This window comes from Vicugna pacos, chromosome 18 (genome assembly GCF_048564905.1).
Source record: "Vicugna pacos chromosome 18, VicPac4, whole genome shotgun sequence".
NCBI lineage: Eukaryota > Metazoa > Chordata > Mammalia > Artiodactyla > Camelidae > Vicugna > Vicugna pacos.
In genome coordinates this window covers 26,905,774-26,926,066 of record NC_133004.1, presented here as the reverse complement: position 1 = coordinate 26,926,066, position 20,293 = coordinate 26,905,774, and the positions used below count along the sequence as shown (strand labels likewise).

General features: G+C 42.9%; 1 non-coding gene across 1 annotated transcript; it reads right to left on the bottom strand.

The window, feature by feature from the left end:
• Positions 1-18,054: 18,054 nt before the first annotated feature.
• On the bottom strand, positions 18,055-18,161 carry LOC116284257 (U6 spliceosomal RNA). The gene has a single exon (XR_004194023.1). It is a non-coding gene; the product is annotated as a U6 spliceosomal RNA (small nuclear RNA).
• Between the last annotated feature and the right edge of the window lie 2,132 nt (positions 18,162-20,293).

The window sequence follows — 20,293 nt, the reverse complement described above, 5'->3', positions numbered from 1 at the left end:
TAGGTAACAGTGAGTTCTTGTCAGCCAGCTGGAGCTGGTTTCAGCACACCATTGCCTCAGCCAAAGGAAGATGAGAAGAATCCTTGCAGAGAGGAAGTATTTATAAGAGGGAAAGGAATTTTTAATCCCCTTTATATTTGGGACTTTATTAAATAAAAGTCTAAGTCTCATAATTTCAGAAGATGTCCTTCCTCTAATCCCAGAGCTCAGGGAGTGGGAGACAGATCCAGTGACCTCGGGGTAGCCAGCTCTGATGCTTCAGATACTGTGGGAAGCTCCATCACCCATGTACCCAGAATCTCTCAGCAAAAACCCTTATGGCTCAAACTAAATCTCCTCTTTCTACCTTAGAATTTCTGTTTAATGTTATTATCAAAACAACAATTCAAAGAAAATTCTGCCTTCTGCGAACATCTGTTGTCACTGATTAGAAGCCACTTAGAGCCAAGCCATTTTCCACCTTGTCCAATATTAACTGCAAACAGACACCATGGCCAAGTTCTTCTAAACAACTTGTAATAAACTGGGATGTTTCCTTAAATATACATGCAGATGAGGACTCACCATAGCAACTAGGAATGCCAGGAAGTGAAATTCGTATTGCAAACATGGAGGTAGCTGTATTAGTCTGGGTTCTCAGAGAAACAGGACCAATAGGCAGTAGATATGGATATGGATATAGATATAATAGTGATATTTATGGTAAAAGATTGGCTCACGTGGCTGAAAAGTTCAAGATAAGCAGTTGGCAAGCTGGAGATCCAGACGATTCAATAATGTAGGTTCTAGTCCAAGTCTTAGGGCTACTGGTATCAGTTTCAGTCTGACTCTGACATCAAGAGAAGACTGATGTCCCAGCTCAAAGACAGTCAGGTAGAGAGAATGGGTTTTTCCTACTGAGCTCTTTATTCAGGCCTTCAGCAGATCAGACGAGGCCCACCCGCATTGGGGAGGGCAATCTGCTTTACTCAGTTTTCTGATTCAAATGCTAATCAAAAAAAATTTTTTTGAGAATATTTATAGCACCAACTACATATCTGACATGGAGTAGCTGTTTAATACATATTTGTTGAATTGATGACTGAATGAACAAAACAGATAACTTCTCAGTGAAGTCCAGTTGACATAGCAAAACTGGGTAACAATAATAGCTGACACGTGCCAAAACTGTTTTAGAACTAAACTCATCTAATCCCTGTACAACTCTAAGATGTTTTGTCCCCATTTTACAGATGAATAGATCAAGGCCAGAAAGGTTCAGACATTTGCTCCCAGTCACATACCTAGGAAGTGGCAGAGCCAACATTTAAACTGAAGATGACCAGCTTCACCAGCCAAGTTTTTAAGTAGCGTGCTATCCGGTGTAGGGATGGGATGCAGAGTGAAGGAGCAATCCTCGGAATTGACACAACAGGGCCTCCCTTTTTCTTTCTAAGATTGGGAAGTTGATAACATGAAGGTTAAAAGCAAGAACTTTGCAGAGAGAGAAACTTAATCTCAAATCCCAGCTCCACCACTTTCTAACTCCGTGATGTCAGGCAAGCGACTTAGCCCTTCGGAGACATAGTGTGATGGAGGTGACAATAAATTGTGGAGAGGGGCAGATGTCACAGCCCCTGTCTCAGTGCTCAGGACCTGGGGGAATGGCAATAAATGATATTAACCATAGTAATAACGAGAATAACTAGAAGGCGGTTATAATTAGGATGCTGATGATACCAGTGATGAAGAAGGTGGAGGTGGAAAGAGATGAGGAGGAGGGGGAGGCAATTTCCAGGAAGAAGGGACCTCTAAAATGGGTTTTGAAGACAGGGAGGACACAAAGTCAGAGCAGAGAATATTCCCCAAATTGGGCAGGGCTTCAGGGAGGATCACATCAAAAGGCACAGACATAACCTGGACACCTACCCTTTGCCAAGCACGGCTTAGACCCTGAGGAGAGGAGATACAAGAGGCAGCACCTGCCAACACAAAACCCTGACCCCTCCAGCCATCTTCCAGCAAGTCTGAGATCACAGCCCAGGTGAGTTCACTCCAGGACATCAGATGGCACACGCCTCCCTCAGATCACCACAAGACTGAATTTCCAGCCACATCCTTCCTCCACATCCACTTTGGCAGAGATGCTATTATCAGGGACTAATCAGAAATTGCATCTTAAATGGAATTCCCTTAAACTCCTCCCAGTGCCTCGGCACACCCAAACTGCTTGTGTTTGAAAGGTTAGGTTTGCCTGAAGCAGTTGAGCGGAAATCTGAATTTGGAGAGCAATTTGCTGCTCTTAAGGAGCCATCACTCAGAAATGCACCACTGACTGGACTCAAAGAATTAGCCCATCACCCGTGGCTCCCATGTTGCTCAGCCTGGATGGGATGTCCTCCAAGATACAGACTAACAACATTTCTGTTAACTCAACAGAGACCCCATCCACTAGGGCTAAGAACCAGAGAAGCCTGAATGAGAAGCAAAAAGCGAGGAGAACGCAGATTGTCTCCGCGTCTTCCTCCCTCTTATGTCAGTGGGATCTCCACTTGTACTCCTTGTAGACCTTGGCCGTGCAAAGCCTGGTCCATGGATCAGCAGTGGCAGGATCACCTGGGAGTCTGTTAGAAATGTAGAATCTCAGACTCCATCCCAGATTTGCTGAGTTTAAATCTTTATTTTAACAAGAAATCAGGTAATTCCTGTGCACCCTGCGGCGTAAGAAGCACCATCTGAGGGACCTCAGAACCCCTGTACACAGCTGGAAACCCATCACTCTAAATTTAATGAAAGGTAAAGCAGTCATACCTCCATACCTACCATTTATCAAAGGCCCCTGGCATGCCAAGGACCTTCCATGTATCTTCACATCTGTCCATGTCCCCACTTCACAGATTCAGCACTGAGATTCAGAGAGATAAAGCAAGTCACACAAAAGTCACCCATCTAGAGCGAGTGACAGAGCCGGGACAATTACGGTTCATCTGCACAAGTGGGGGATATACTTACCCAGAGCACATGGCCACAGGCTTTATTACGGAGGAAGAGGGTAGAAGGATCTTGGGTGGGAGACCAATAGTTTCAGCCACATCTGGACTGGAAGAGCAGAATTCTTCCAAGGAGCCCTGAGGCTCAAGAAATGAAAGACCCTTTTTACAAGAGACAGCAGTCACTGCCAGAGGGAAGGGAGGATCTGAAGCAGGGAACGAGCCCTCTGCTGGTGCCTGGGCACCCGAGCGCTCACTTCTCAAAGCAGCGCCGGAAGGAAGGGAGCTAACCTTGCTGGGGGCTCGAACCGCATGATCTTACTTCTTCCTCAGACAGTCTCTGTCTTTGTTCTCGCTATGTAGACGAGTAAACTGTGCTTTGCAAAAGTGATGTCAATTCCACGAAGAGAGCTGAGACTCAGGCCCTGTTTGGTATGACAGCAGAACCCAACCCATTTTACAAAATGACACATAAGATGATAAAGCCCTGAACAAAGAGAGCAGCGTAAGAAATGAGAAAGGAGATACATGAAGGAGAATCTGCCAGCCTGGGTCCTTCTTTGGATGAGGAGGCAAAGACAATGTTAAAAGTCATTCTGAAATTTAAAGCTGGCCCCTGTTAAGCACGGTTAATGGAGTCATTGTCCTTATGGACATAAAATAGTTAGGGTTTAATTCCCAAGTGTTTACACAGGGCATCCTCTTCCTCCATGCCTTTCTCCCTAATGCTTGGAATAATTTCCAGAAGGAAAATAAGTGAGATCAGAGGCAAAAACCTCCAAATAAAATATTGTCCATGAGGAAGTAGAGGCCAAGAGGGCCTGCAACAAGACACCCCCACTGGCGAGGCCTGGGACCCACCCACACTACCCACCCTGGCCCAGGTGACGCTATTGCTCACCTGACATCTCTACACACACTTTTCTTTTCTCATCTCAGGATCTCTACTTCTGTCCCCTCTCACGGAATTGGCCATCCACCTTAAAGCATAAGCAGATCTTCCCACCTCAACGCCCTATCTCCTCCAAAGTTAGAGAATCCTTCAAACCAAATATTTAAATATTAAAGGAAGGCTTTTCTCTAAGCACCTAAAACTATTTGCTGAGCCTAATTCCCAGCTGAGAACAAATCCAGAATGAATGCTAACATGTCGTCCTATGGAGGGGACCCCAATCAAAGCTGATGCATCTACAGAAATGCAGAATCTTGAATGCAAGAAACTAGGGTGACAGCCACTTAATTGCTCCTTCAATCCTCTTTGGAATGAGAATTCACTTCTACTATTGCGTCGTTCCAATCCCTCTTCCACACAACCTTCAGAGTGACATTTTCAAAGAATTCAAATCCGGTTATGTCACTCTCCTGCTTAAAACATTTTAATGACCTCCCACTGCACTTAGGATAAACTCCAAACTCCTTAACATGGCCTGTGAGGTTCTACGTGATTGGGTCCCTGCCTGCTTCTGGCAAACACCCTCCCTGGTGCCTCATTCTTCCTTACATCATAAGTACCACCCTTGGATCTGGGAAAAGAGGAGTCCTCATGCTGGGTCCCAACAATGTAGATAGCCCACATACCACAAACACACAGCAAAATAAATTTATTAAAGAACACTAGGACAACTCTTAAGACTCCTTGAGATCTGGCATTCCATGCCAGTGCGGTGTGGGACCTAGACCCTAAATATCCACTTTCATGAGGAACACCATTCAAACACGAGGGGACCGCTCCTCTGCATCCTTGGCTCTTTATCTTTAAAACGAAAGGCGACTGCTTTCAAATGCCCTGAAGGATGTCTCTGACGCCCCTGCTGATTTTGGAAACAAACACCGTCCTGGAAGGCAGCGATTTCAGCGTTGAAAACACTTTAGTAAGAGAAAATACGAATTAATTAACTTGTCACATCCTTCTTCTCAGATAACGCAAATGCAATACATTCTTACAAAATGAAGCATTGTTTCCTGGTAATGCGAAGCAACCATTTTCTTGCTTGCCTTCATATTTCAATTCATGGGTTCAGAGGTACTCATAGGTGAGCATGGTATTTGCAATCTGTTGGACGTGGTAGCTGAGAAATAGTTTGCAATATTAAGTGTTTTCTATTACTCTGAAGTATTTATATAACATATATATGTCTAGATTCTACTCATGACCAGCATAAAGTAGGATATCTAACCTTCATGTCAACAACTAGCTGAACTTTAAGTGCTAAAATTATGTAATGAGATTGAATTTAAGTTCTTAAAGCATCAATTTCACTTTTATTTAAATCACTTTGATTTGGGTTTTGATATTCATTTTCATTCATAGTGTACTTGTTAAATTTAATTGATAGTTGAAAATGTTTAGGCATAAGTTATGCAGGCCTCCCTTGGGCCCCAAAAATGTTGGCCACAGGGCTGCTCTACATCTCCCATCTCAATGGAATTCCAGGAGTTCTTCAAGTGCAGTCTTCTTTCTTACCTCAGGGCCTTTGCACATGCGGCTCCCTCAACTGGAGCATACTTTCCCTTGGTGCCCTTCATCTGGATAACTCCCCCTCACAGCTTATATCTCACCTTAAACCTCTCTTCCTTTTGGAAGCCTTCCTTGATTCCCCTGGCCAGTTAGCTTCCCTTACTGTACCTGTTCTTCTCCTTTGTACACACTGGTTCAATACCTGCCTTCCCCAGTAGACTGTAAGCTCCTTGAAGGTAGGGATTGTGTCTCTCTTATTCACACCTTTCTCTTCAGCACCTGGAAGAGAACCTAGCATATATAAGATGCTCATAAATATCAGGTGACTAAACAAATCACTGGACAGAACACCAGCCCCGATCACACTGAAGTGTAATTACATGTTTAGGTCTCTCCGGCAGTACCGTGCGCCTGAGGGCAAAAACAGGCAATCCCTGGGCTACATTTGGCCTGCAGTATGATTCGTTTGGGTGGCATCATACTGCCCACGTTATGCCTTTAAATTTTTGAATTAACTGCCAATGTTTAAGAACTGGGAAATTATACTTAAAAATCCAGATTTTTGGCTTCTCTTGAAAAAGCCAAAGATTTGGCAACATTTTCCACCTGGCAATGATCCTGTGAGCTGAGACGCATCTGCTCCTACAGAGAGCTCTGTTGTCCCGACGGCCACAGCCCTGATCTGCCCTGGCGCACTCACTTCTAATGACTCCCATGGCAGAGAACAATATTCCATCACCAAACCTTTCTTCCCTTTTCCCTGAGCTCAAAGCTATATTACATTTTGCAGCCTGCCTTGCAGTTAGTGACTGAGTTCTAGCCAATGAATTCGAGGAGACCGGATGAGGAACACCTCCCATCCTGGCCCATTAAAAAGCTTCCAGGCAGGGTCCTCTCTCTCCTCCCTCGTCTGTCAGCTGAATAGTGATGCCCAGGGCAATCCTGGAAGGTACATGTTTAAGATGGAAAAGCCTCCATCAGCCTAGATTCCTGAATGACTGGGGAGAAACTTCCCCACCTCCCTGCCACCCACCAGGAACCCCCGCGTGGGACTGTTTCATTAGAGAGTAAAGCATTCTTATTGTGTGAAAGCCACTGAAATGTTGGAAACAGCGGGTTTGATTTTTAAAAGCAGCTGACGGTACCCTAACACAGCCCTCATAAGGCATTTGAACTTGGGATCCCTGCATGAGCGGTTGGAAAACACAGAGGATGTCTTGCTCGCTCCTTTATCTGCAGTGCATAGCACAGGGCTCGGCCCATGGTGAATGCTCAAAACATGTTTGCTGATGAATGAATTACAGGGACAGAAAGAACCCATGTAAGCTGCAAGCAGACCTGAGACAGGCTAACACTACACCATTACCATCATTAGTGTCAACACCATCCTCCCCTTCACCAACCCCTAGCCTGTGCAGCCGAGCTTTTTCCTCTGAAGACCCTCTCCAGTTGGCTTCAGATTTCCCTTATCTCCTGCAAAGTCATGGCCCACACCTGTGCAGAGGATGGCAGGAGGTGGCCTGTGGAATGGATAGAAAGAGATAGGCATGAAGTTGAAGAAGATATTCGGAAAATAAATTGCATGCAATCACCTGCTCTTCCAATTGCAATCTCATCTGGAAACTGCTTTTCCAGTCTCTGCTTCTGTGCCCTTCTTTTGGCTAAAGAAAGCCCTGGAAACAGAGCTCCATCGGACAAGAGGAACAACATCACCAAATATTTATTACATGCCCAGTTTAGATAATAGGGATGCTGAGCAACTTCTATGTATGCTGCCTTCTCCAGGAACTTACAACAGTAACAACTAATATTTTATATCACATCTTGAAAATCTCATTCACTTATATGACTTCATTTAATATCCAAACATCCTTGTGATATATGCAGGCAGGATGGGGATTAATGCATTATACAGATGCAAAAATTTCTCAAACTTTTGCTTGATATGTGCCGGGCGCATTGCTAAGGACTTGATATTGACATATCGTGTTATTGCTTTAAAAGCATAAAACAGCTCTATGCGGCCTTTTCTATTGTCATAGAACCTGTCCATTTTACTAATCACTGTGTTCATTTTATGAATGAGGATTCTGAGGCCTAAAAAAGATGACGTGATTTGCTCAGAGCCAAAAATTGAACCCCTGTCTGTCTGACTCCAAGGTGCTCTATACCCCCGGCTCTCAGGTTATATACATGAATTATTTTTGTTGTGTATGTCTGTCTCCTTTACTAGATTTTGAGCTCCTCCAGGTGAAACCCTCTCCCCAGCTAGCACCGTGCCTGACACTTGCAACAGTACATATGTGATGAATGCCACACAGAAAGGAAGAGTGACTGAGAGTTTTCAAAGACCTGTCCACAGCCACATACCTAGTAGCTCCCTGACTTGAGACTCAGAGGCAGTTCTGAATCCAAGAATTTTTCAATAATAATAAGAAGAAGAATGATAGTAATAATAATAATAATAATAATAATAATAATAATAAATAGCTATCATTTATTGAGAACTCATATCAGGCATTTTTAATGCTTATACTATTTCACTTAATTCTTGAAGTAATCTTGTAAAATGGGTGTCATAACATCCTCATTTTGAAACAGGGGCTCAGTGAGATCAAATAACCTGCCTAAGGTCACCCAGCTGATTAATCTTGAAGACTCAGTTCGTCATATTTGCGTTACTTCACCCTTCCCACCTTCCTCTCCTGAGAACTGGACCCGCTCTCGGTGCCTGTTCCAGGATGATTGAATCCTTTCCGCCCCATACCCCAAACTGTGACCCCTGCCCATCTGACTATAAGAACTCTGTTGCTCAGACATCCTGCAATGGAGTCCCCCCTCCAAGGAGGCCCTTGGATATGGAGGACACTCTCCAGAATTATACCAGAGGGGCCAGGAGCTTGAGCTTCTGCATCCGGCAGACCAGTTTCCAATGCTCCGCTGTTTTCTAGCTGCATAAACCATTGGAAGAAAGGAAGACAGGACTTACTGCAGACTATTATTTCTCTATTAGCGTAGCCTGGGATCATCTTATGACCTCACTACGTATTTCAAGATGTTACATCCATCCATCTCTCTATGCACGCATTCGTTTTTTAATGTATCAATCAATCCATCAACCCTACAGCCTTTCCTTTCTTTTAGTCATCCTTTTATCCATCGTTTAATCTACTCTTCCATCATCTTTCTTTCTTCCTCCCTTCATCCTTTCATTTCTTCCTTCAACTCATCCATTCAGCAAACATTATTGACCAATTACCCTGTTCCCAACATCATATAGGGCTCTGGATTTACAAAGATAATACAGAGGATGTGACATAGTATAGTGGTCAATAACGGGGTTGACAAGCAGGGAGAACTAAGTTAACTTCTGGGCTCTGTCACTGGCAAGCTGAATGCCCTTAGACAGGTCCCGGAGCCTCTCTGAACCTCAGTTCCCTCCTGTATAAAATTGAGGGGAAGGTACGGTACATAACTCACAGAGTTGTTTGTGAGAAGACAAGATGAAGTACGTGGTGAGTGCGCAAAACACCCTCAGCTGGCTCTGTTGTTATACAGCCAGTTCCTGCCCTGGAGGAACTCACTGTGCATTTGGAAGGCACATTTGTAAATAAGTTAAGACTTGTGATAAGAGACCAAGCGGTGGGAGGTAACTAAAGTCAGCCTGAGGCACCAAGGCAAGTCTCAAGAAAGAGGAAGAGCCCAGCTTCTTTTCTAATGAAAAGGCTTATCTTCCAAGAGAAGATTCATCCTGCATTACTTGATGACCCTGAGGCATTTAAAATGACTTTATGGATAATCACCTCTTTCCTCCCCTTGACCAAGGTCTTGGCCAAAGTATTTTCAGCACTCTGGTTCCATGCTGATGTTCTGTGTCTGTTTCTGAGTTTAATAGATCTTCATTCTCCCATGTATTGCATCTAGAATGTCCTTGGAACTTAATATATCTTAGATTCATCATTAAAATTATAGCAGTGAAAAAGCACCTTAGGTACCATGGAACGTACACTTTTGCATTCACTAGACAGAAAGGCACAGAGAAGTTAAGAGTTGTGGGAGATCACACAACTAACCTGGTGACCCAGTTGGGACCAGATCCGAGGTCTTGTGATGCCCACTCCAAGGTTACTTCCAGCCTCCCATACTGTCTCCTCCTCTCATTCCTCATGCCACCTAACACCAAGCTGCCACCCATAGTCCTCTTTCTGTGTATTTCTTTATTTCTTCTCCATCCATGGTGGGGTGGCAAGTTGAGGGTCAAATTATCTTGAGAAAATGACCTTGCCTTACCTCACTGAGCCTTTTCCCATCTGTAAAATTATGTTGATAAGATCAACTGCATGGATTTGGTGCTAAGATTTATATACAAGAAATGCTTATATATTCTTGTTGATTCTCAGGACAGCCTGTAAGTGTGGAACTGGGACTCAGACTTCACTGAACCTGACTGCAAAGTATATGCACTTTGCACTGCATTTCAGGCACTTGGTAAATGCTCAAACAAATAAAAGAAATTAGTTTCCAAGAAGGTCAGGTAGACGTACTTTTTTCTTTCCCCCTGCTAAGTGCAACTAAACCCCCTAGATAGTATATAGAAAACAAACATGGGTGCAACTTCCACTTCCACCTGAGAGTAGCAGGGTAGCCTACTCACTTCCCCTGCCAAAGCAGCGTCAAGAGAAAAACCAGCCAAAACAAAAGGCTTTCGTAAGATCCAGAGTCTCAGAACATAATGCAAAAACATACAGGCTTCAACTAAACAACACTCATCAGACCAAGAACCAGGACTATCTCAACCTGAATGAAAGAATACAATTAATCGATGCCAAGATGCCAGAGAGGTTAAAATAATCTGACAAGGAATTTAAAGCAGCCACTGCTGTAAAATTGCCTTTACGAGCAATTACAAACACACCTGAGGCAGATGAAAAAATAGAAAACCTCTGTAAATAAGTAGAAAGTGTCAGAAAACAAGCAGAAGATAAGAAAAAAGAACCAAATGAAACTTTAAAACTTAAAAAAGACAATAAGCAAAATTTTAAGACTCGCTGAATAGGCTCAACAGCAGAAAGGATGGGAGAGAGGAAATACTCCATGATCCGATAGATAGAAAAATGGCAATTACCCAGCTCAGAAAACAGAAAGAAAACAGACTGAAAAAAAAAAAAAGGAAATGAAAAGGGGCCTCAGGGACCCGTGAGGGTGTAGAAGGTCTAACACTCATGTCATCAGAGTCCCAGAAGGAAAGGAGGAAGAGGGTGAGTTTGAAAAAGTCCTCAAAGAAATGATGGTTGAAAACTTCCCAAATTTGACAAGAGCCATAAACCCACAGATTCAAGAAGATGAACAACTCCCAAACCCAAAGAGAGTCATGCATCATAAACAAACTTCTGGAAACTAGAGACAAATTTTAAAACTCTTAAAAACAGCCATTAAAAAAAACCCAATATTACACCTTAGCAAGAGGGGAAGAAAAACCAATCCAAATGATATCAGATTTATTTTCAGAAATCATGGAATTTAGAAGGAAAGACACAATATTTTTAGGTGCCAAAAGAAAAAAAAAGCTGTCAATCCAGCATCGTGTACCCAGTGAAAACGTCCTTCAGGAATAAAGAGGAAATCAACACACTGTTAGGTGAAGACGTCCCCAGAAGCCTAAAGAATGGCTAGGGAAAAAAAAAATCTCTCTAAACAGGAAGGAAATAATTTTTTAAAAGGAACCTTGGAACATCAAGAAGGAAGAAGGGACATGGTAAACAAAAATCTGGGTAACTACAATATGCTTTCCTTTTCCTCTTCAGTTTTCTAAACTATGTTTGGTGGTTGGAGAAAAATAGATTAGTCATCATTATAAGAAGAGAAAGATATGTGGAACTTAATTTATAAAAATGTGGAACTTTCTTTATAAAAATGTCTCTTCTAAATACGTGAATTATTTAGAATTTCCAAAAACTTCGTTACTTCGTTTGTCATTTGCCCTCTAAGAAGGTCCACATCCCGAGACGATCTGTCTGTCACACATCACTTCTCCCTAGTTAAACCCCTCCAAGTGCAGCACAGTGCGCCCAGCACCCAGAAATCCTGTGTCTCTCTAAAAACTTTCCTTAAACATGGCTGGGTTAGAACTCTTTGATGGCAAATGACAGGCTCGTGTTTGAACTTGTTTAAGCCAAACAACAGGAAGGTCAGGGCTGAAGCTAAGAAACGGCTAGACTCAGTGTCCCCAATGCCATCTTACAGTCTGTCTCTGCCTCATGTCAGCTGTCTCCTTCTGCTACCAATTCTGTGATCTCCTATCCTATGTTTCTCTGAGTTCACATCCTAACAGGTCTGGGCCCAGAGTGAAAAAAATTTTTTCTCTTCTGCCTCCCATTTGAAGGAAAAAAAAAAAACCCAGAGAAGAACTCTGACTGGTCACTCCCGAATCTTTTCTCCCCTTTTGACCAACCTCCTAAACCTATGCCTAGGAGATGGGACCTGTTAGCAAAACGGAGTCTTGGAAGCTGGTCAAATACTTTCAAAACATGAAATCAAGGGTGGTGGGGGCAGCAGGAGGAATAGCTCAGTGGCAGAGTGCATGCTTAGCAGGCAGGTCCTGGGTTCCATCCCCAGTACCTCCATTAAAAAAAATTAAATTAAATTAAAAAATAAAAAACATGCAATCCAAACAACACTTGACTATTCCCCTCCCACTGACTTCATCTTCCTTAGTTAAGAATCCTTAAGGAATCTGATCATAGCCGAGCCAGGTTTCTCAACCTCAGCCCTACTGACATTAGGAGCCAGATAATTCTTTGCTGTAGGGGGCTGTCCTGTGCACTGCAGGACATTGAGCAGCATCTCTGGCCTCTCTACCCACCAGGTTCCAGTAGCAGGGCTCCATCTCCCATTGGTGACGCACCAAACATATCAGCAGACATGGTCAAGCATCCCCTGGGGAACAAAACCACCCTCAGTGTAAAGCCACTGCCATAGAGGAGTGTGAGGTGGGAGCACAGAGGGCATTTTCCCAGAAGCTATTACCAAAGTGAACATTTGGAGGGGTAAGGGAAGATAAGGAGAAAGCCATGCAGGAAGCGGGGCAGGAGGGAGACGGCAGTCCTCCTAGCACCTCCTATATCATTTTCCCATTAGCCCCTTGGCACCAATTAATTTATCATATTATCTAGTTGTCACCTTGGAAGAAGAGCTAGGATCCCAGGGCATATGAAACAGAATGAGGCACATAAATACTTCAGCCTGGGGGGGTGTGGGGAGGGAAGGATGCACTAAGGATTCAGACTCCTTAAAGGAGCAGGTAGATGGTAACAATTCAGCATCAGTGACTGTCGCCTACAGGTCCTGGACTGTGTCTCCTATGTCTGCTACCAGTCGTTAGCCGTACTGACGGAAGTGATCTCTTGTCATTCAGAGTTTTAAATGGACTTTCTCGGATGCAATCATATTTGATTCTACCCTAAACCCTATGAAGTGGGCAAGGGAATATATTGTTATGCCCGTTTACATATGAGGAAACTGAAATCCATTATATTGGAAGTAGAGGCACTAAAAATGTGGGGCTTTTAGTACAGACAAACCAGAATTCACTTCTTAGCACGACCACTTAATACTTATGTAATCTTGTCATGTTCCTTAATCTCTTACCTATAAAGTGAAGTCCATGCCTAGGTAATGTAGATGGTCATGAGCATGAAGCTGGCTAATGCAGGGTGCCTGGCACCCAGCAAACACGTGCAAAAGGTGGCAAGTATTATTCTCATAGTTACCACCATCATCCTTGAAATTCCAAGAAAAATTAAAATCAAGCAATTTAGCCAGAGCCCCACAACCTGTAAATGATGAGTCATATCCTGAAAATTAACTTTGGAATATTTGGTGTCACTTTACCATTTTGTGATGACTGAAATTGAGTAAGGGGATGAAGGTTGATAAGTCACTCAGTTTTCTGGTACTTTACATTAGCTTATTTAAATCTCACTACAATATTGAGAATCAGTCAATGGTATCTCCGTTTCACAGGTGAAAAAATTGGAGACTTAGAGAAGTAAGTTGCCCACCGTCACTCGGGTTGGGAGGGGGGTCGGACTATCAGTTTTGTGTTGTGAAGCCCTACCTACCACTCATTCTTCTACAATTCTGGTGGCTGGTGGAAGTACAGGATGGCAATACAGCTCTGGCCATGACGATCTGAAAAGTCTCAGGGAGTAGAGGAGGTTTTAAAAAAGGTTTTCCTTGCTGAAAAAAATAAATAAATAAAGAAGCACAAGGGAAGAAACGGCTCCTCTTTTGTGTGATATGCACAGAATAGCTGCCACCATCTTGCAAGCATGAGAGGAACAAACTGGAGAGGAAAGCGGAAACATCAAAGACAGCAGAGCCGAAGACAAAGAAATCTGGTCCCTTGATGGTGTCACTCAACCAGGCACGGATTGAACAGCCCTGGATCCATCTGTCTCAGGACTTGCTTCCATGGAGGAAAATAGATCTTTTCGTTTCATCCACTTGAATCCCGTTTTCTGTTATTTGCAGCCGAATGCATTCTGATGAAATCAACCACAGTAATGCCCCCACCACTCATAAGAATAGGATTCATTGTACACTGACTCACACTTGGTCCGTTTCAAATACTGTACTAAGCATTTCAGAATTGATATTTCCTTCGAGATATTTCATATATCATCCCTACAACAAACTCATGAAGTAGATTCTATCATTAATTCCTCTTCATAGGCATGTAATAAAGTGGAAGAAAGAAAACTAACAATTTAGGGTAATGACACCTAACCTCTCGGGACATTGGGAAACTGGCTCAGAGCGTGGACTCCTGATTCGGATCGTCTATGCTCAAACCCAGTTTTATCACTTACTGGCTGTGTGATCTGGGGCAAGTACTTACAAAATACTCTCTTTGAGCCTCCGTTTCCTCAGCCTTAAAATGGACGTGATAATTGCATCCATCTCAAAGTGTTGTTAAGATGAAATGAGATTTGTTTGCTCAACAAATATTGTGTGCATGCTTTAATGTTCTTCGTAATTTTGCAAGGTTGGAAAATATTGCCTCCATTTATGTAAATGAGAAAACTGAGGTTTAAAGAGGTAAAATTGCTTGCCAAACCGCGCTGCCAGTAAACAGAGTGCTGGGATCCAAATCAAGCTAAGTTTCATTTAGTTTCAAAGAATTGGGTGCAGTAACATGACAAAGGCTGTTTGGGTCAGAGGCTGGGACAGAGAAGTGGAGGGATGAACTAAGTGCAGGCTGTGAAGAGCTCTCTGTGCTTTGTCAAGGAACATGGGGGACACGTTGGAGGCACAGGCTGGCTGCGGGTCTAAGAGAAGTAGAGAACAGGAAAACATGAGCACAGCCGGATGGGTGATCGGTCTACAGAAATGCCTCCAGTCTCTGGGGGATGCACTCTCCAAGGATGGCCACTGGAGCCCTCCTTTAATTATTAGATTTGCCTTGTGCACTGTGATATTGTGATTTTAAATAAGAATTATGTATTCAGTCTTTGTCCTGCTCCTGGCACAGAGTTCCAAAAACCCTTCGAATTCCCTAAGCATTGGGGGAGATGAAGGTATCTTTTGTTATGTTAGTGAGGTGAGTTTTTCTCCACATCTAGATAAGGGCTTGGAGGGTTGGAACTTTCAGTCTCACCCTTCTGACCTCCAGGGAGAGGAGAGGAGCTGGAGGTTGAATCAACAGTCAATGGCCAATGACTTAACCAATCATGCCTATGAAATGAAGCCTCCATAAAAACCTAAAAGTCTTGCGTTCAGAGTGCTTCCAGGTTGGTGAACTCCAAACTCCCTTCCCCCTGCTTTGCCCAGGGCATCTCTTCCAACAGGCTACTCCTGAGCTACATCCTTTTATTATAAACCAGTAACCTAATAAGTAAAATGTTTCTCTGATCTCTGTAAGACACTCTAGCAAATTAATCGAACCCAAGGAGCGGGTAGTTGGAACCTCCAATCTGTAGTCGGTTGGTCAGAAGCACTGGTACAACCTGGACTAGCGATGGATGTCTGGAGTAGGACAGGGTTGGGGAAGGGTGGGGCAACCTCGTGTGAGCCCATAGCCGATGGACCTGACATTATTATAGATAGCGTCAGAATTGAGTTGAATTATAGGACACCTAGCCAGCACTGGAGAATTGCTTGGTGTAGGGGGCAGGAAACACATACTGAAATTGGAATCAGAATATTTTTGTTGCCAAAAATCAATAAGATGTCATTGGTGGTTACAGTTCAGTCATCTCTCCATCGACCAATATGGGTGCAAATTGACCTCAAGCATTTGGGTAATCAGGGCTCTGAAGCTTCAAATTCTTCTATTTCAAAAAGCAAGATGATCTAGTGGCTACAGTAGGAAATCTGGGGTCAGACAGAGCTGGCCTGGAATCCTTTGTATCTAGGTGATCTTAAGCACAACGTTTAAGTCTTGGGACCTCAGTGTAATGATTCTGGAGTCAAGTCTATCTGGTTTCAAATCTTGGGTCTGCCACCTACTGGCTGTGTAGCCTCAGATAAATTTCTTTTAAGCTCTTCGGGGCTGTTTCCTCATCTGTAAAATGGGGTGGGGGGAATTTTACCAAACCATTAGAGGGGTGGAGATGAAATCACAGAAATCATACATTTAAAAAATAGTTGCTGATCACCTTTTCCATGAGATGGTGGAGACAAGACAGACAAGATCCCCGTCCTCATGAAGCTCACACTGAAGTGGGAGAGAAGAGGTGATACACAGATAATTAAAATAAGAAAATAATATCAAGCAGTGATCGAACTAGAGCTGCTCTGGACACAGAAGGGGAGACCTGAACAGAGTTGAATAATGGTTGACCACAGGCAACAGAAAGCATGAAGGCCCAGAGGCAAAACAGAGTTTGGTGTAATCATGGAGGAAGGTAAAAGAGCAGTGTGTCTGGACTGAGCAAGAGGAAGGGTATACTCGGAGATCCCTAGAAACAGGAGGCTGGGCCACACAGTGAGGCGCCAGGGTTGGTCAGGAGGCAGAGGTGGGACAGGGCAGAGTGTGGCCTATGTGTTGAGCATATCCTACAGGCCAGGCATTGTGTAAGACATACGTCATCATGTTTTCCCAAATAGAATCACAAAAGATGCTGTGGTCTGAATGTTGTACCCACACAACCCATCCATGTGTTGAAATTCTAACCCCAAAAGATGATGGAGTTAGAAGATGGGGGCCTTTGGGCTGATTAGACCATGAGGGTGGGACCCTCATGAATAGGATTAGTGCCCTTATGAAAAAAAAGAGGCCCTACAGAGCTCCCTAGCCCCCTTCCATCAAATAAAGACACAGCAAGAATGCTCTGGCCACGAACCAGGAAGTGAGCCCTCGCCAGCCACTACGTCGAACCTGCTGGTGCCGTGACCTCCAAGGTCTATTTATCCTCCAGAATAAATTTCTGTGGTTTATAAGCTACCAACTCTATGGTGTTCTGTTATAGCAGGCTGAACAGGCTAAGACAAGAGACCATGGAGAAGGTAATGTTAGGGGTTCCTAGACCCAGTATTAAGTGACACTGAATCACATGGTGAGAGAGTTTACCCCTTTCCCATCATTCTGATGACAGCACAGTGGGTGCTAGCGTATCTTTAACGCCTCTCTAGCAATTGCTAATCTCTGCTTTCAACAAAGAATGAGTAGGCCTCAGACTCAGAGCCTTGGCAGGCTACAATTCTAGCTAAAATTCTCATGACGCTGGTTTTCCCCTCCATGATTTCTTCAGTGATTTCCTTCTTTATAGAACAAGAGAGAGTAATTAGATTACACATGATAAAAATTAATTTTTAAATGAATTTTAAATATCTAATTTCTACATAGAGGTATTTCTAAGTGAATCAACTTAAAGAGAAATACTATGTTAATAATAGTACCAGAGGTAAAAATCATGCACATGGTACTCAAATGGCGAGATCTGAGGACATGCTAAGTCATTCTCTTTGATCCTAATAACAACCCTGTGAGGCAGACGTCTTTTTCATCTCTGGTTTACATGTTAGAAACTGGGACACAGAGAGAAGTGACTCAGCCAAGGTCACAAAGATCTCTTCAACCCAATTCTACCCGGATCCAAAGTTTGAAATCTCGCCATAGATCATGACAGATCATGGCATTTATTTTCCAGAATCAGAAGTCACCAATTTGGGAAAGCCTCATATGAATCTCTCTCTCTCTCTTTTTTTTTTTTTTTTGTAATTGAAGTATAGTCAGTTACAAGGTGTAAATTTCTGGTGTACAGAATAATGTACCAGTCATGTATGTATATACATATATTCATTTTCATACTCTTTTTCATTAAAGGTTAATAAGGGATATTGAACCTAGCTGCCTGTGCTATACAGAAATTTGTTTTTTGTCTATTTTTATATACAGTGGTTAACATTTGCAAATCTCAAACTCCCAGATTTATCCCTTGCCATCCCCTTTCCCTGATAACCGTAAGATTGTTTACTATGTCTGAGAGTCTGTTACTACTTTGTGGATGAGTTCATTAGTGTCTTCTTTTCTCTCTCTCTTTTTTTTTTTCTTTAGATTCCACACATGAGTGATATGTGATATTTTTCTTTCTCTTTCTGGCTTACTACGCCGAGAATGAGGATAAAATCATGGAATGCTTCACGGGTTTGCATGCCACCCTTCCGCAGGGGCCAGGCCAATCTTCCCTGTATCGCTCCAATCTTAGCACATGTGTTGCTGAAGTGAGTACCTCACATGGCTCTCTTAAGGAGGCCCCAGGGACCTACCAGCTTTAGAAGCTAGCAGTCAGGTGTATGGGTAACCCTCACCTGGGCAAAGCACTACATTCTCTCTCCAAATCTTCTGTAGCTTCTCCTCCCACAGGGCAGCTACAGAGAAAGGCAGAGCGGTAGTGGAACCAGCCATTAGACTGTAAATTGTTCACTTGGATCAGTAATACAGAGTCCCTGGGATGACAGTGCTGTTCCAGAGGAGACAGCCCTCAGTGCTCAGGCATTCAGGACATTCTGAAACTTCCCTGAGCAGGACAGCTCATTCTTCTGCCCCCACCTAGCCTGGTCCAGCCATTAGATTGCCTACCTGCTGGCCTTTCTAGCTGCTCTGCTTCTGTCACCATTGGTGCTGGGCAGAACCAGCCTTATCTGTACATTGATGAGTCATGCTTTCTGAACATTTCAATGTTTTATCCCTGTGGGGAAGATTCTGGTAAGTATCTTCACTCTCACTGCTCTTAATATCCCATGCCTCCCTCTTAGGACTATTTCTAAGGCTCTTAAAGAAAATTGAACTTTTTGGCAGTTGTAGTGCAGTGGTTGGAGAGAAAAAAAAAACTACAGGGTTGGGGAATGTTTTCGTGATGAGCTAGCTGGAAAGAACATTCATACTTTCTGTCCTCCTCTAGTCTGATGGCTTGAGTACCTGGAATGTTCTAGGCGTTATATGACATGTGAGAATTCTTGGCATCCTGAAACTATACAGATCTGAGGAGAATGACATTTGGTAACTTTTTATTCACGTAACACACACACATGATGGTAACTCTCAGTTACTGTTATTGTCTCTTTTGGAGCCAATTCTCAATGATGCAGTGAATGGCATCCACTTTGAGTTATAAAAGCTGCCTTTGTGTTCCAGCTCTGACACTAATGTGATGTGCGGACACCTCATTCTGGACCTCAATTCTCTCATCTGTAAAGTGGGAGAATTGGACAGAATTTATCTCTGCAGGTCCCACAATTCTCAAGCACTAGGTCATCGTGGGGACACTGCTTTCTCTCTCTGAGCCATGGATTTCTCGTGGACAAAATGAACTAATTAAGCCTTGGCCACTTCACATAGTAATGATGAGAATTAAAATTAAATGGTTTATGCGGCTACCTATGTGATAGAGGCATACCTCAGTGATACTGTGATAAACATAGTGACAAAGCAAATATTGCAAGAAAAAGTGAGTCACACAAATGTTTTTGTTTCCCAGTGCACTGTATTGTGGTCTAGTAATACCACTGCATCTAAAAAAAGAACAATGTACACATCTTACTTAAAAAATACTTTAGCTGAAAAATGCCAACCATCACCCATGGCCTCAACTAATCATAATCTTTTGCTGGTGAAGGGTTTGAAATTTATCGAAAATTACCAAAATGTAACACAGAGACACGAAGTGAGCAAATAGTGTTGCAAAAATGGTGCATGATAGACTTGCTCAACAATACAGGGTTGCCCAAACCTTCAATTTCATGATCTGTGAAGCACAATAAAACAAGGTATGCCTGTATTTTGTTACAAGTGAAGTTCTACCAGTTGTGATGTGTTACAAATGTGATGAGAACAAAGATAATCAACTGATCGATGCACGTCCTTGAGATGCTAGTAACAGGATCCTTCAGTGACTAACATAAATGAAGGGGAGGTTTGGTTTCATTTTGTTCGTTTTTTGAGAAATATTTGTCACACATTTACGGAGCCTTAGTTAGACTGTCTTTATATTTGGGGGATTTTTAAAAATTGTAGTAAGTACATTTAAACATCAGATCTACCCTTTTAACGCATGTTTAAGTGTATAATGCAATATTACTAACTATAGGCAGGATGTTAAATGTCTCTAGAACTTAATCATCTTGTGTAACTGAAACTTTATACCTGTGACTAGCAACTCTCCATTTCCTCCCCACCAGCCCCTGCCCCTGGCAGCCACAATTCTACTTCTGCTTCCATGAGTTTGCTCATTTAGATACTTCATGTAAGTGGAATTATGCAGTGTTTGTATTTTTTTCTCTGGGACTGTTGTCACAAATGGCAGGATCTCCTTTTTTAAGGCTGAATGGTACTCCATTGTCTGTCTGTACTATGTTATCTTTA